This window comes from Eulemur rufifrons, chromosome 7 (assembly GCF_041146395.1).
Source record: "Eulemur rufifrons isolate Redbay chromosome 7, OSU_ERuf_1, whole genome shotgun sequence".
NCBI lineage: Eukaryota > Metazoa > Chordata > Mammalia > Primates > Lemuridae > Eulemur > Eulemur rufifrons.
In genome coordinates this window covers 106,239,296-106,254,094 of record NC_090989.1, presented here as the reverse complement: position 1 = coordinate 106,254,094, position 14,799 = coordinate 106,239,296, and the positions used below count along the sequence as shown (strand labels likewise).

Below are 14,799 nucleotides of genomic sequence, written 5' to 3'. Positions count from 1 at the left end.
GCATTGTTAATTTGACTAGGAAATCAGGAAAGCTTTAAAGATGCTGTAGCTGACAGATTATTTCTATTCATGCCTTGTTTCAATTACCTCATTTCCCTGTTCAAAAATATCAAATATTTCCTCACTCTAAGGCCCTAAAATTTGACTACAGTCTCAGTTTCAACTGGACTGCTGTCTACTCATCTTGTACTCTGAGATCTACAATCTAGAGCTGTGTTGTCCAATGCTATTGGGCTCTTGAAATGTGTCTACTATATTTGAGGAGTGAATTTTTAATTGTATTTAATTTTAAATAATTAAATTTAAATATAAAAATAGAAACAGAATATGATTTTCCATACATTCCATTTGGAATAGTAACTTTTTCATATGCTGAGTTGAATAAAATACTTTATTAAAATTCATTTCACCTGTTTCTCTTTAATGTAGTGACTAGAAATTTTTAAATGATATATATGGCTTGCATTATATTTCTATTGGACAGCACTAGTCTAGGAACAATAGAAAAGCTTGCTTTTCTTGATATTCTATGTTGCAAATAAAACATGCTCCCTCCTCCAGTTTTTTTTTTTTCCTGATCTAAAAGATTTTTGGTTGCAAGTGACAGAAGTGTAATTCAAATTGGTTTAAGGAGAAAATAAGAATGTACTGGCTCAGGAGGCTGGGAGTTCAGGAGAACATAGTGAGACCCCAACTCTAGAAAAAATTTTAAAAATTAGCCAGGCATGCTGACATGCACCTGTAGCCACAGTTAGTGGGGAGGCTGAGGCAGTAGGATCGCTTGAGCCCAGGAGTTTGAGGCTTCATTGACTGCATCACTGCTCTCCAGCCTGGATGACAGAGAGAGACCCTGTCTCTAAAAACAAACCAGAAGTATAAGGAGGAGGAGGAGGGGGAGGGGGAGGGGGAGGAAATAAATAAATAAATAAATAAATTATTAGGTCAGTTAATGAAAACAAGATAGATAGCATACTTGGAGTCAGAGACTCTGATGATGTCATCAAAACGCAATCTCTTTCTTCCTCCTCCCTTCACTCTCCCTAAGATCTGCTTTCCTCTCCATTGGCTTCATTCTTTTGCTGGTTTTCTCCTCACAGTGGTCCCTAGTAATTTCAGTCTTGCATAATCCTTACAACTAGCCAATCCCCGCAAAAGCAGAGCTTAAAATTTCCAGAAATAAGTCTTACTGGCTGGCTTAAATCCCATCCCCCTCTTTGAACTAATCACTATAGCAAAGGAAAAGAATTAAACTTATTTCCTAGACATTGGTCACGTGCTTACACCAATGTTGATATATGAGGGGAATCAATGCCACTCCCCTCATGTGGGCTGCTGATACCAAGGAAGGGCCTGATCCTCGGAGAAAAATCATGGCACTTGTTACCAGAAGAAAGAGAATCAGTAATGGGTAGGAAAAAGCACAGATACCCATAAGTGCTGATTGCTCACACTAAAAGATTTTGTTCTTCACAAGACATATTTCAAGACTCCGTTCTTTATAACACCCTTCATCATCTCCTGATGCCTCTTTCTCTCTGGCTTCCTCTGTCGTGCTCCTTCACCCCCCCTTCCCCACCCTCTCAGTTTATGCCTCCCAAATAGGAGACCACATGCAGCTCCATGAATATGATACTCTCTCTCTGTGATTTCCACGCCTTTTCTATGCCTTTTCCAATTGCTCACTCCTCTTCCAAACACCCATGAAGTCTTACCTACCCTTCAAGTCTCAGTTCTCTAAGCCAATTCTTGATTTTCCTAGTTTAGGACATTTTCTATAACTCTGCTCCTTTGTGTTTTCTCTGAAACTACACACCTTCTAATATATCAGGTTCAAACTAAAATGGATAATTTGGTTGTATGACAGGACTAATGCAGATTTTTTTTTCAAATTTTTTTTTTCTTTTTTTTAGAGACAGGGTCCCTCTGTGTTGCCTAGGCTGGACTTAAACTCCTGGGCTCAAAGGATCCTCCCACCTCAGCCACCTGAGTAGCTAAGTCTACAGATGCATGCCACTGTGTGTGGCTAGGACTAATATAGATCTTGAGTAACGTCAACTTTAGATGGTAGATCTAAAATTATCAATTTCAGGTACTTTAATGAAGGGATTATTGTTTAGAGGTGTTGGCATGATTAGGAATAAATGAGGTATGGTAGAGCACACAAAGGTTAGCAATAGTGAGAAGTTATTACCCCCCTAGACCTGAAAGGCAAGGATGAACCATATTACTGGAACTTAATCATAGCTATAGCTGAGGAATAGGAAGGCAGAGATGAGTTGTGGCTATAGGCACAGAGATGCCACCCCAAAACTATGCCCTGACAGGATGAAGGGGATGTAAATACATATACCAAATTCTCTCTTCTCTATTTCGTGCTAGTCCCTCCAGTAGCCAAAGTTAGCCAGAAGAAAGAAAGCAAGGGGGCTTGGTGATCTAGTGTGTAGAGGTCAGCGTTGAGGCAAAGAAGCAGGGCAGGAAAGGATGGGACAGAGAAACAGAGAATAACCTGCAGAGTCCATTTATTCATTTTGTATTCCCAGCCTTTACCATAACTCCTTACATACAACAGATAGACAATATTTAATTAATGAATGACTCTCCCCAAATCTCCTATATTCCTGATTCTTAAAATTCATTTTTCTTAATAAACACAATTGATGTAATATAAATATGGAACTAGGTGTGATTTAATTTGTAAACCTTTGCAATGTTTACAAATAAATTCATGAATTAGAAGACTATTTTTTTCCAACTATGTGTTCTCAAATTAGATTTGAAAATTTTCAGCACCATCCTTATCAGGAAACATATTCTTCTTGGCCATGTACCTATGATATTCAATTAATTAATCAATCCTCACAGCACTCCAGTGAAGTCGGTAGTTTCATCCCCTTTTATAGATAAGGAAACTAAGGGCCACAGATATTTGTGAATGATCAGATAAAGCTTTCCTCTTCAATTCTCTAACTGCACAAAAACAAAACTGAAAAATTATATGAATTTAATATATTAAAGCCATTTCCTTAATAAATTAAAATTAAAATCAGTGAACCAGAAGTATTTTTCTCACCACTGAGCTATGAAGATAGCAAATGAAATATTGCTACTTCAGCAGCTTAAAGTGGTTATGAAAATATGCCTTGGGAAGGAAATGGTGGCTAAAACTATGAATATATTCATTTTATTTTACTTGAAATCTGTTTCCAGGGATATATATACCAATGTTTGTTTACTTTTAAGTGATAAATGCATAATAGCAAAAGGAAAAAATGAAGGAAGCTGAGAGATTGATAATGAAAACAGTAAATGTGGATGAAAATAATGGAAAATATGAAAACTGTAATGTTTTTTCAATCTTCCTGATTTTTGAAATTTCTTTGGAAAGGTATTTTGAAAGTTCTAAATGCAAAATATGCTAATTACTATGTTATTGCCTTTCTTTATCAAACTATTCTTTTCTAAGAAAATAGTGCCCTTGCCCAATTTTTAATTTAAAAAAGGTGTTTTCTTATATCAGATGTATTAATCTTAAATTATTTTAAATGCAATATATGATGTGATGTTCATATATGTTATAAAACTCCTGATAAATGTGTTTAAATATATTTTTTCTTGCAAGTATGTACTGCTTGGCAACATAGAAGAAATTTAAGTTTATTGACTGAGTTTATTCCTAAAGCTAATGATAACCCAGTAGCAATGAGCACCACTAAGGTTTAGTCCCACTAAATTGAACCATGGTCCTTTAGAAAAATGGCTGATTTCAGGTCTGGGGCAAGAAATACACAAAATGAGCCTGGCTACCTTGGGCCAGAAGTCAAGGACAATATCAAAGAATATTAGAGGGCCATCACAAAAGGTTACCATAGCCATCATGAGAGCCCTAAAATGAGGGATGGGGATAATGGAGAATCATCCAAAAAGAAGAATGATTGCAATGCATTGAAACAGTATGTACTTTTAACACTACAAATCAATAAGATGCTGACAATCATATAATAAACAAATGTCTAGAGTGAAGGAACAGGCAATTCACAATACAGAGATTATAAAAAGGATACAACATTAAAAATATGTTCAGTCTCCATGGTTATCAGGGAAATGCAAATTAGAAATATTAAGACTCCATTTTCTTGTCCATTGGATTAGCAAAATCTTTAAAAGTTTAATTATATCTAACACTAGCAATAATAGCGTGGGAAAACAGGAAATGGAGGCTCAAACCGGTGAAACATTTTTTGACTGGGCAATTTGACAGCAACAATTAACATTTTAAATGTATATGCCCTCTGGCCCAACAACTCTTTTACTTTCCTGTATCTACCTTAGAGAAAGACTTGCACATACTTTTAAAGAGACAGTTATGATGGTGCTGACTACATCGTTTTTAATTGTAAAAAAGTAAAACAAATTTAATCAATGAGAGAATTAGATATATATGAATTAGTTCAAAAGAATGTCTTTGAAATATCTTCAATTTATATTAAGTTTAAAAAAGTCACAGTGAAAAACATACAGTGTGATGTTATCTAGATGTTCTTTATTTTAAAACTTCACAAAATTATCTAATTCCATATGTGTTGTATATGTATATATGTAATTATATAGGAAATAAGTCTGCAAAGATACACATCAAACTGATAGCACTGCCTATCTCTAAGGAGGAGAATCATATTAGAGGAAATTAGAATAGACGTTTGCTTTATCTGTATTTTTGCACCATAAGCACAGGAAAGTATTTAAGTATTTGTTTTATAATCTTGCAATAACTTTCTTAGGTGTTTATTTAAGGCCCCATTTATAGGTGAGGAAACAGGGCTCAGAAATTATGGCTGACTTATCCACAGTTAAACAATAGTAGAGTTGAAAAATTAATTCAGCCTGATCTTAGGGCCTCTATGCAGACTCTTGTCTCTAAATCACAAGTAAAAATAATCTTGTAATTTGCACTAGTCTAAACTTCTCTAGGGAGATATCTGGGTTGAGAATAGACATTTGGGAGCAATCAGTATTTGCCAATTGAAACCATGGAAGTATATTGAGATCGTGGGGTAAGAAGAGGAGCAGCCCCAGAAAAGAATCTGAAGAAGTGACAACGTTTAATAGATAGACACATTGACTTTTGTAAGAGAGTCAAAAAAGTTGCTACAGAATCAGAAGGTAGTGAAGGTGAAGGCAAGAACTCAAGTACAGAGAAGAAACACTTCCAGGAGAAGGAAATAGTCAAGAGTGGCATGTGCTAAAAAGAGGTCAAGTAAGAGGGCTTTGGATTTGGTAACCAGATCACTTGGTGACTTTGGCAAGAGAGTCATGGTGAACAGGAGGAGACAGAAAGCCAAATGCAGAAGGAAGAAGCATGAGGAAGAGAGGTAGACTTAGGGTGGTAGTTCCTCAAAAAATTAAACAAAGAATTACCATACAATCCAATTCCACTTCTGGATGTATACCCAAAAGAATTGAAAGCAGAGACTCAAATATTTGTATATCCATGTTTGTAGCAGCATTAATCACAACAGCCAAAGGAAGAAACAACCCAAGTGTCCATGAACTGATAAATGGGTAAACAAATGCAGTATATACATATCATGGAATATTATTCAGCCTTTAAAATGTGAGGAAATTCTGACATATGCTGCCACCTTAATGAACCTAAGTGAAATCAGGCAGACACACAAGGACAAATATCATATGATTCTACTTACATAAGGTACCTAGAGGAGTCAAATTGTACAGACAGAAAGTAGAATTGTGGTTTCCAGGGGCTGCAGGGAGGAAGGAATGGCAAGTTATTGTTTAATAGGTACAGAGTTTCAGTTTAGGAGACTGAGAAAGTTGTGGGATGGGTGGTGGTGATGGTTACACAGCAATATGAATGTACTTAATGCCTCTGAACCGTACACTTAAAATCGGTTAAAATGGTAACATTTGTTATACATATTCTACCATACACGCACACACAAAGATATAAAGACTCAAATAAGTCAATGTTGACAATTTTCTCAAAAAGTTCTGATGAAAGAAAAGAAAGTAATAGAGCAAGTCAATCAGAGGGGAATTTTTTAACATGGAGGAACATTGAGTATATTTATCAGCCTGGAAGGTATCATTAGAGAAGCAGAGATGTACATTCATCATTCAGATAAAAGGAACACAAATATTGAGCTAGCACATTAAAATCACCATCAGATATTGAGGACTATGCTTCTGTAAGTGAGACAAAGTCTTTGGGGACTGATGAGCCTAGTGTTTTATAATGATACTGAAGTACAATGATATTTAAAATTTATCCAAACATACAGAATCTAAGCACTCTAAATTGTATCAATAACTTTTTCTGGCTGGGTGCAGTGGCCCTTGCCTGTAATCCCAGTACTTTGAGAGGCTGAAGCAGAAGGATATCTAGAGGCCAGGAGTTCAAGACCAGCCTGGGCAACAAGCAAGACCAGATCTCTACAGAAATAAATATTAGCTGGACATGGTAGCATGCACTAGTAGTCCTAGGTACTCAGGAAGCAGAGGTGGAAGGATCACTTGAGCCCAGGAATTTGAGGTTACAGTGAGCTATGATCATGCCACTATACTCCAGCCTGTTTCTAAAAAAATAAATAAATACAATTTTTAAAAATAAATAAAATAAACACCTTTTTCTTCAAGGATTTTTCTACGGGTATCTCACTAAAGGATTCAAATAAAATTTGTTATTGATGACACTCTGGTGTTTTGTTCTTTTTGTTTGCCTTTTGGATATTTTTTATTATTTGTTTTGTGTGAAGTTTTTGTTGTTGTTGTTGTTGTTGTTTTGGTGGGGGCAGCCCTCTTAGTTTGGTTTGTTTATTTGTTTTACTTCCTCCAAATTCACATTAAGTATGAGTTTAGGTGAAATGTTTCCATTTCTAATTATCTCTTAATTACTCTTTATTGCCCCTTTGGATACATAATTAAATAAAAAGCAAGGAGTGTGATACCCTCAGAGCATGATAGCTACTAAAGTTCAGAAAGCAAGCGTTTCTTGCAATGTGTGGAAGTTTGCATAATTACTATGTTATTCTTGCAATCCACCCCTTCAACTTCCCCAATAAGCAAGGGAGGGTGTGAGGAACTGCCACACAGAAATTGAAACCACCCATTGGCTTCTATTATCTGACAACTTGAACCTCTGAGAAATACATATAAATGGCTTCTATTATCTGACAACTTGAACCTCTGAGAAATACATATAAACACATACACAAACACATACACATAAAAATATATCATATATTACATATAATAACACATACCGTATAATATATAAATATACACATGCATATATACACACATAAACATATGTACACATATATGCATACACACATATATCCTTTTATTTGAAGTTGGCAGCAGTATTTGCTTTGATCAAATGTTTTATGTTTTCTTCAGCCATTGTTCCTACGGTCCTTTAAATATTTTTATTTGCTTCTCCATCCTGTAAGAAACTTAACCAGTTAAATGTTCAGCATTGCAAGATCTGCACCTGTTTTTTATTCTTGTGGCTGAAGTTGTAAGAGACCATAGCTCAAGTATAAGTAACAGTTTCAGTTTTGCAATGCTTTATCTATATGTAACAGGCAACTATTCATGAGAAAGGAAGTTTAAAACTTGTAGGTAAAAAACCACTACCCAAATTCCAGGAAAATGTTCGTTTGCTGAAGTTTTTTTTTCCTTCTTCTTTTTACAAGATGGCTGTAGTCCGATTAGCATTTAGGTCATACTCCAAAGACTTTAAATTAAATTAATTATACTTACAGAAGCAAGCTTATTCCCCACATACTACCTCGATAGTTTTCTTCCTCATAGAACAGTATTTTCTATTTTTCTGTGATTATCATTTAGCCACATAAGACATATTTCCTTATGTAAATGAGCACTACTTAATCAAGTGTAGGTTTCAATAACTTAAGTTTTCTAAAATTTGCTTATACATATAAATATGTGTATACTTTAATTATATATGTATATATAGCAGGCACAAATTATGGCCTCTTACAATGATTTCAAGTGTAACTTTTGTGAATAACTTTTCATTCTCCATAGAATCTATAAAGCATAATAACTCTGTTGTTTCACAACTTCCTCTTTTGGTGGTCTATCCTTTTGCAGTGGAAAAAAAAATTATATAACTAGAGAACAGAGCTTTTTGAGGTGCTGGTAGTTTATCTCAACCAATGAAGCAGCTTAAGGAACAACTGTAACTAAGGCATAGAGGTAAGAAAGTGTTATTTGCTATTTCTCATTTTCTTATTTGGATTGCTATTTATATACCAACAATTTACTCGCTGGCCAGATTACAAAGTAGATTAGATAAACCTGATACTTCTCTCAAGTTTTCAATGTTTTAAATGAAAAAGTTTAATAAATTTACAAAGTTTCAACTTCACATACAACCTTTTAAAAACTGGAAAAACTTAAAGTTCTCATTGATCTCCATATTATTTTACCTGCAAAATAAAACATTCTCTTTCTTGTGTATGTATAATTTTGGACACAATTTAGTGCTAAAATAATTTATTAATAAATTTGAGAATTTTTCTTCTTCCTCTAGCTCCAGGTTACTCCCAACATTTGTAAAATCTTTCACATATAACCCTTTTGTTCATTTTGCATATTATTAGCTGGGAACTTTCCAGAAAAAGAATTCTTACATTTATTTTTACCCACTTTGAGAATATGTTAAATGTGACATTTCAATATTATTTTTCATATCGTCCCATTATGATATTTACATTTAGATAAAGTAACTTGTAGTGTAGGTAGCATGATTTAAAAATTTAAATAAGTAAATCTAATTTTAAAAATTCACTGTTTTCTTAACAAGATTAATTTATATTTATAATGCTTAAAAATGGAGCAAGAAAAGAACTAAACCAAAGTCAGATTATTTGGAGTAGTAACTGGAAATAAAGTTAAACTGAAACTGGTCTTATTAGTGAAATTCTAAAATAATATAGATCCAATAGAAACTGTTTTTCTTGTTTATCCCAATCTAGAGTAATGCCTAAACAAACAATTGTATTCATAATATAATAATTTTTTTGCATTATGAATGCAATATAGTTGCATTCATAATATAGTAATTTTTAAATCTTCTTTTTAAAAGCTATCAGTCCCTTTACGCTTTGGTAAAAACATAACAGTGTTTAATTTAACACAGCTTTAAAAATAAAAATAGAGCTTAAGTGATCTACTCTGGTTTTATATATATATATAAATTAAAAAACGTATATAAGAATAATTTGCCTCTAAGCATTTTTATAACTTAACCATATTGAGAAAGTGACAGACATCACACATTTGCCATGTGAGATTTGGTAAAGTAAATACTCCAAGTAATATATTTGAATGTTTACTTAATTTAGTTTGTTTTTAAATTAGACTGATCTTATAGCTCCAAAAAAGAAAGTCCACATTATCCCATCAGTTAATGGATTTAATTTTTTATAAATCTTGGTAAACAGTGGTGTTCTTTCTATTACATTGCCTGGTACCTACTTGTTTCTTTTGAAACTATTTTCATGCAATATGTTATAAAACTAGTTGCTGTTTTTTGATTTAGGGAGAAACAAAGCAGATTATTAGTGTTATAAATTCAGGAAATGAGATGTTGACTCAAGTTTGACATCCTCAACTAGATCAAAATTTTAAAATTAAGTTGATAGGTGTGAGAAATCCATTAAAATTGTGCATCTTCATCTTATGTATCGCACACTAATTAAACATAACTACTTCCATCAGAACTTGGTTATGTTATTTGAAACACCATCACTTTTAATGCCTCTCTGTCTCCTTTTATTTTCAAATGATAAGAGTATTTTTAAATGTTCAAAATTTTAAGTATGAGACATTTTGATATCATGGAGTATTAAATGTTATAGGTATGTTATACACAGTGTGGTATTACACTAAATAATGGATAACAACCCTTAAAAAACATAGCCCAAGGAAATTACAATCTAAGTTGGTCACCAGTGTAACTCAGAACAGCAAATGAAGGCCAAATTAGTAGAGAAAATGCTATCTTGCTGGCAAGAAGATTCACTGCTGTTGTTGAACATTAGTAAAGTCTGAATGAGCAGTCTAGTTTTAGATTATGGAAAATAAGAATTTGTTCTCTCTTTGAGAATATCATCTTAACAGAAGAAAAAAATGAGTGCTTATCTGGCTGAGTTTCCATGAAACACACAGATTGTTGAGGGGGGCATTCTTGTCATTATTAAGAGAACAGCAGGATGCATTGCAAATATTTTTTATTTCACATACTGTCATTTTAAAAAAGCATGTAGAGCCTCCCCTCAAATCCAAACTTTAAAAGTGAATTTAGATATAATGTAAATAACTTATTGTTAGAAAAACATAAGTTTTGACTGTGGAACTACAGGTATATATTTTACTATGTTTCATTAGATTATATCCATGTGACACAACTAAGATAGATTTTTTAATTGAATCTAATAAAAGTTGAAAGTGGATGACTGTTGTGGTCTCTGTTGTAACAAGACAAGGTTGACTTTGTGACATGTGGGAGATCTTGTTGGGGCTCTGTCAGACTGTTGGTATTCAGGGTTCATGTCGATAATCTCACAGTGCATGTCTCCCTCTTTTTCTGACCTTCCCCAAGCTGCGCATCTGTAGAAGAGACTAACCTGCTTATAGAGGGCTCTATCCCACCCCAACAAATAGACAAATATGTTATTTTTCAAATAATAATTTCACTTGGGTATAACAATGCTATTTGTTTTTGACATAAATGACTAGACTTTCAAATGAACATTGAAACATTGAAACCTTTATAATTTGGGAGAGGGTTGTTTGGTTTTCCCTTCTTTCCGCCATTTTTCCCATTTGCAAAACTAAAGAGAAGAAAATCTGTTGCCTGAAAGAAAGATTAGGGTTTGGGTGCAAACTAACAAAGATGGCATGTTTTGAATTAAAAAACAAAAATCCTCTAAATTCAGATAATGAGGGTCTTCCAGCCTTTTAAAAGCAAATTTGTGTCTTTCTACATCTGTGGACTTTCTATTTATTTTTAATGACTGTGACTTCCAAATAAGTGCCACAAGTAGCACACTTATACTCATTATAGTAATAAAAATATGTGCTAAATAAATGGTAAAGTGATTGTGTTGGCGAAATATGAACTATGACAGTACATGTGCTCTGTAAGACAGAACATGTATCAGTTTTATACAGGAAATAATTTGTGCAGGTATAAAGGATAAAGGCAAGCCATTTTACATTTCTGAATATTTCTATTTAAAAAGATAAATGAAATGCAACTTAATTTATACATCAACATTGCAGAAAATAAAATACTGCTTGATTTTTCTATCTTTAAAATGTAAATTATTTGCTCTTTGAGAATTATTATATTTCCATCACTTGCCTGACATCATTAATTTTTGTTACTATTTTATGTTAACTAAAATTAGGTACTTAGATTTAATGTTTTTAAAATTCTTTCCAGTTTTATTTTTCATTATTCTATACATGTACTGAAAATAGGTTTTATTTTTGTTTAGTATGTTTGTTACTTCTAATACAATTTGAGAAAAATACCAGATTTGTATTTTTAAATCCAAACTTAAAATGGCATTAGAATCATTAATATTGGAACCACGGAAAGTAGATCAGGAGTGAAATTAGCCTATTGATGTTGCTTTACGAACTGGTATAAAATTTCATACCTCATTATTATTTTATTATTCTACTTTACAGATATTTCAGTGTGAGCCTTTCTTTCTTTTTTTTTTTTTAACATGTAATGATTATCATATTCTCAAAATTTTTCTCACCATGGCAAAAAATAAATAGCAATATGATTTTGAAAAAAAAATCACCACATTTCGTTCTGATTCTGGGAAAAAATTAGTAGAATATTTTTAAGTATACCTTAAGTCAATTTATTTTCACTTTGCACAACAGAAAATTTTTAAGCGGGTTGCTTTCATTCTTGTCTTGTGTTAGGGAACAGATCTGAATTAGAGGAGCCACAAAAACATTCTCTGTGCAATTAGGCTGCCTTCTGAGTAAAATTAAATCATATATCTGATGGCAATGGATTTTCTTAAATGCTCACGGGAAACTCTTGTTACACTTTTCCTACTTTAAAACATTTTTTTATTCAGAAATAATTTGAAGCTCAAAAAAGTTGTAAAAATAAAAATAATATAATGAATATACTTTTAGCCTTACCTAGATTTACTTAATGTTTTATTCAATTTGCTTTGTAATTTGCCCTCATTCTTTTTTCTTGATATTTTTCTCTATATATTCATAATTTATTTTCTAAACCACTTGAGAGTAAGTTACATAGAACAAGGTCCTTTATTTCAGTGTGTGATTCCTAAGAATAATCTCTTACATAACAGTTATATATAATTACTTCATAAGTTTTCATTGATATACTACTTTTATCTAATATTTGTCCATAGTCCAATTTTGCTATTTATCTAATAATATCTTTTATAATATTTTTCTCTCCAGTAAATGATCCAGTCTAGAGTCAATTATCACCCGTACTTGTCCTCTCTTTTTTTAAAATGTACTATTTTTAAATGACAAAAATTGTATATATTTATTGTGCACATGTTTTGAAATATATATATACATATATACATACATATATATATGGTATGGCTATATTGAGCTAAATAATATATGCATTACCTCACATACTTATTTTTTTGTGGTGAGAACACTTTACTGTGGTGAGATATTTACTTTCAGTAATTATCAAGAATACAATATATTGTTATTAACTATGGGCACCATGTTGTACAATAGATCTCTTGAATGTTATGTCTCTTTAGTCTTCTTTAATCTGGAACACTTCTATCTCATTTATTCGTCTTTTATGAAATGGAGGATTTTAAAGAATATAGTCTATAGGCCAATTCTCTCTTTTTTTTTTTCATTTTAATAGTATGTTCCTCATTTTGTATTTGTCTGACATTTTCTCAGGATTAGATTGTGGTCATGCACTTTCTGCTAGAATACTACATAGATGCTTTTGTTTTCTCTCATGCTATCACATTGAGAGGCATGTGATATTCATCTTTCCCATGTTTGTGATGTTAATTTTTGTTGCCTAGTCAAGGTGTTGCCTGATTTCTTATTGTATCATGATGGCTCCTTATCAAAAATTTCCCTTCGGATTTAGCATTCATTGATGTTCTCAGCTAATGCAATCTCTACTATAATGGTTAGAAAATGATGATTTTCCAACTTCAGCACTCCCTCCACACTTACATTAGTCTTTCCCATTTTATTGTAAGCAAAAGACCTCTCTTCTCCCACAGCTAATTATTATTTTATGTGTCTATCTATTTGTTACTGGTATGGAGTCAAGCTCAAGAACTTCTTTTTCAATGACTTAATGATTTCAATGCTCAAATTGTCCACATTTGATCAATGGGGCCCCTTCATTCTGAATTTTCCCCTCATTCCCTTCCTTTCTTCCTTCTTCCCTCTTTCTTACTTTTCCTTCAGACTGATCACACGATCCACTTGAAATACAATTAAGTTCATTGTTTCCAGTTTTAGGGTTCCTCTCTTTTACACTCTTATTGGTTTAGTTTTACTTTTGCAGTTAATTTATTGTAATTTGTTTTTAAGCTGTGGAGATCAAGTGCTACTTGCCCTAGACAGTTCTATAATGCAAACCTGATACCTACTAATTCAAATATTATTGACACAATTCAAAAATACATGCTTGAGTTATTGGTTGAACTTTTATCTTTGTATTTCAATTCTCTTAAATCTGCATCTAGTCTGAAGTCAAATTATCCTCGTTGGCATTCTCAAAAGCAACAATTAACAAAAAGAAAGTAGATATTTATGGCCATACTGGCACTTGATTAACCTTATGGTGATTAACCTTATGGATTTGTTATTTCAGAGGTTTTTTTTTTTTTTTTAAGTTAACTGTGTATATGTCATCGCATTTACAAAAAATAATTATGTAAGGAAAAAACAAGAAGCAATTGTGAATTTGTGTAGGCCATAAGCACTGGAAAAAGTTCTCACTATTTTATATGTGATTCTTGAATGTTCCTGCCCCCAAAACTTCCCCACATTCTACTCCAGTACTCATAACTATAAATATACCCTAATATTTGTGGTAGGAAGAGAAAGTAGGTCAGTGTCAAAAGATTCATTTTCAAGTTCCATTCTGTCATTTACGGACTATGGATCTTGGATAAGTTACTTCTCTGTCCAAGTGACTAGCCCTGTAACTTTAAAAATCAAATTCATACCACCTTAACTTTCTGCCAATTTCTGAACTCAAACCTCAAATTGACTACTAAAGATGTTCACTCAGCTGTTAACAGGCATCTCAAATTCAGCATGCACAAAATGAAGCTCATTTTCTACTCCTCTCTCTGCTCCATCCCCAATCTCACTTGGTGAGTAAATGGCACCACCTTATCCCCAGTTATCTAGGCCAAAATCATCCTTAATTTCTTTCTTTCTTTTCCTCACCTACACTCCATCTACCAGCAAGCCTGTCTGTTTTGCTTCCAAATTATATCCCAAACACTAATCCGACTCCCTTCTTCCACATCTTGAGCACATTTTAAGACATTATCATATTTATTCTGGATATCTCTGTTCTTATTGTAGCCTCCTAAGAAACTCTCTTCTCCTACTCTTGCATCCCTGCCAGTATGACCTTTTAAAATAGAAGTCGAAACATGTTATTTTATGATCAAAATTCTTCAGTTGCTTCCTATTTTAATTAGAATAAAATCCAAATTTCTCACTAAG

General features: G+C 32.9%; 1 protein-coding gene across 7 annotated transcripts in view; it reads left to right on the top strand.

Moving 5' to 3' along the window:
- The first annotated feature begins 8,138 nt into the window (after positions 1–8,138).
- The window catches only part of MBNL1 (muscleblind like splicing regulator 1), a 193,201-nt gene continuing 186,540 nt past the window's right edge, over positions 8,139–14,799 (top strand). For all 7 annotated transcript variants that reach the window (XM_069475337.1, XM_069475349.1, XM_069475341.1 and 4 more), the window contains exon 1: positions 8,139–8,241. The gene's annotated coding sequence lies outside the window, so the exon portion shown is untranslated. The remainder of the gene's footprint in view (positions 8,242–14,799) is intronic.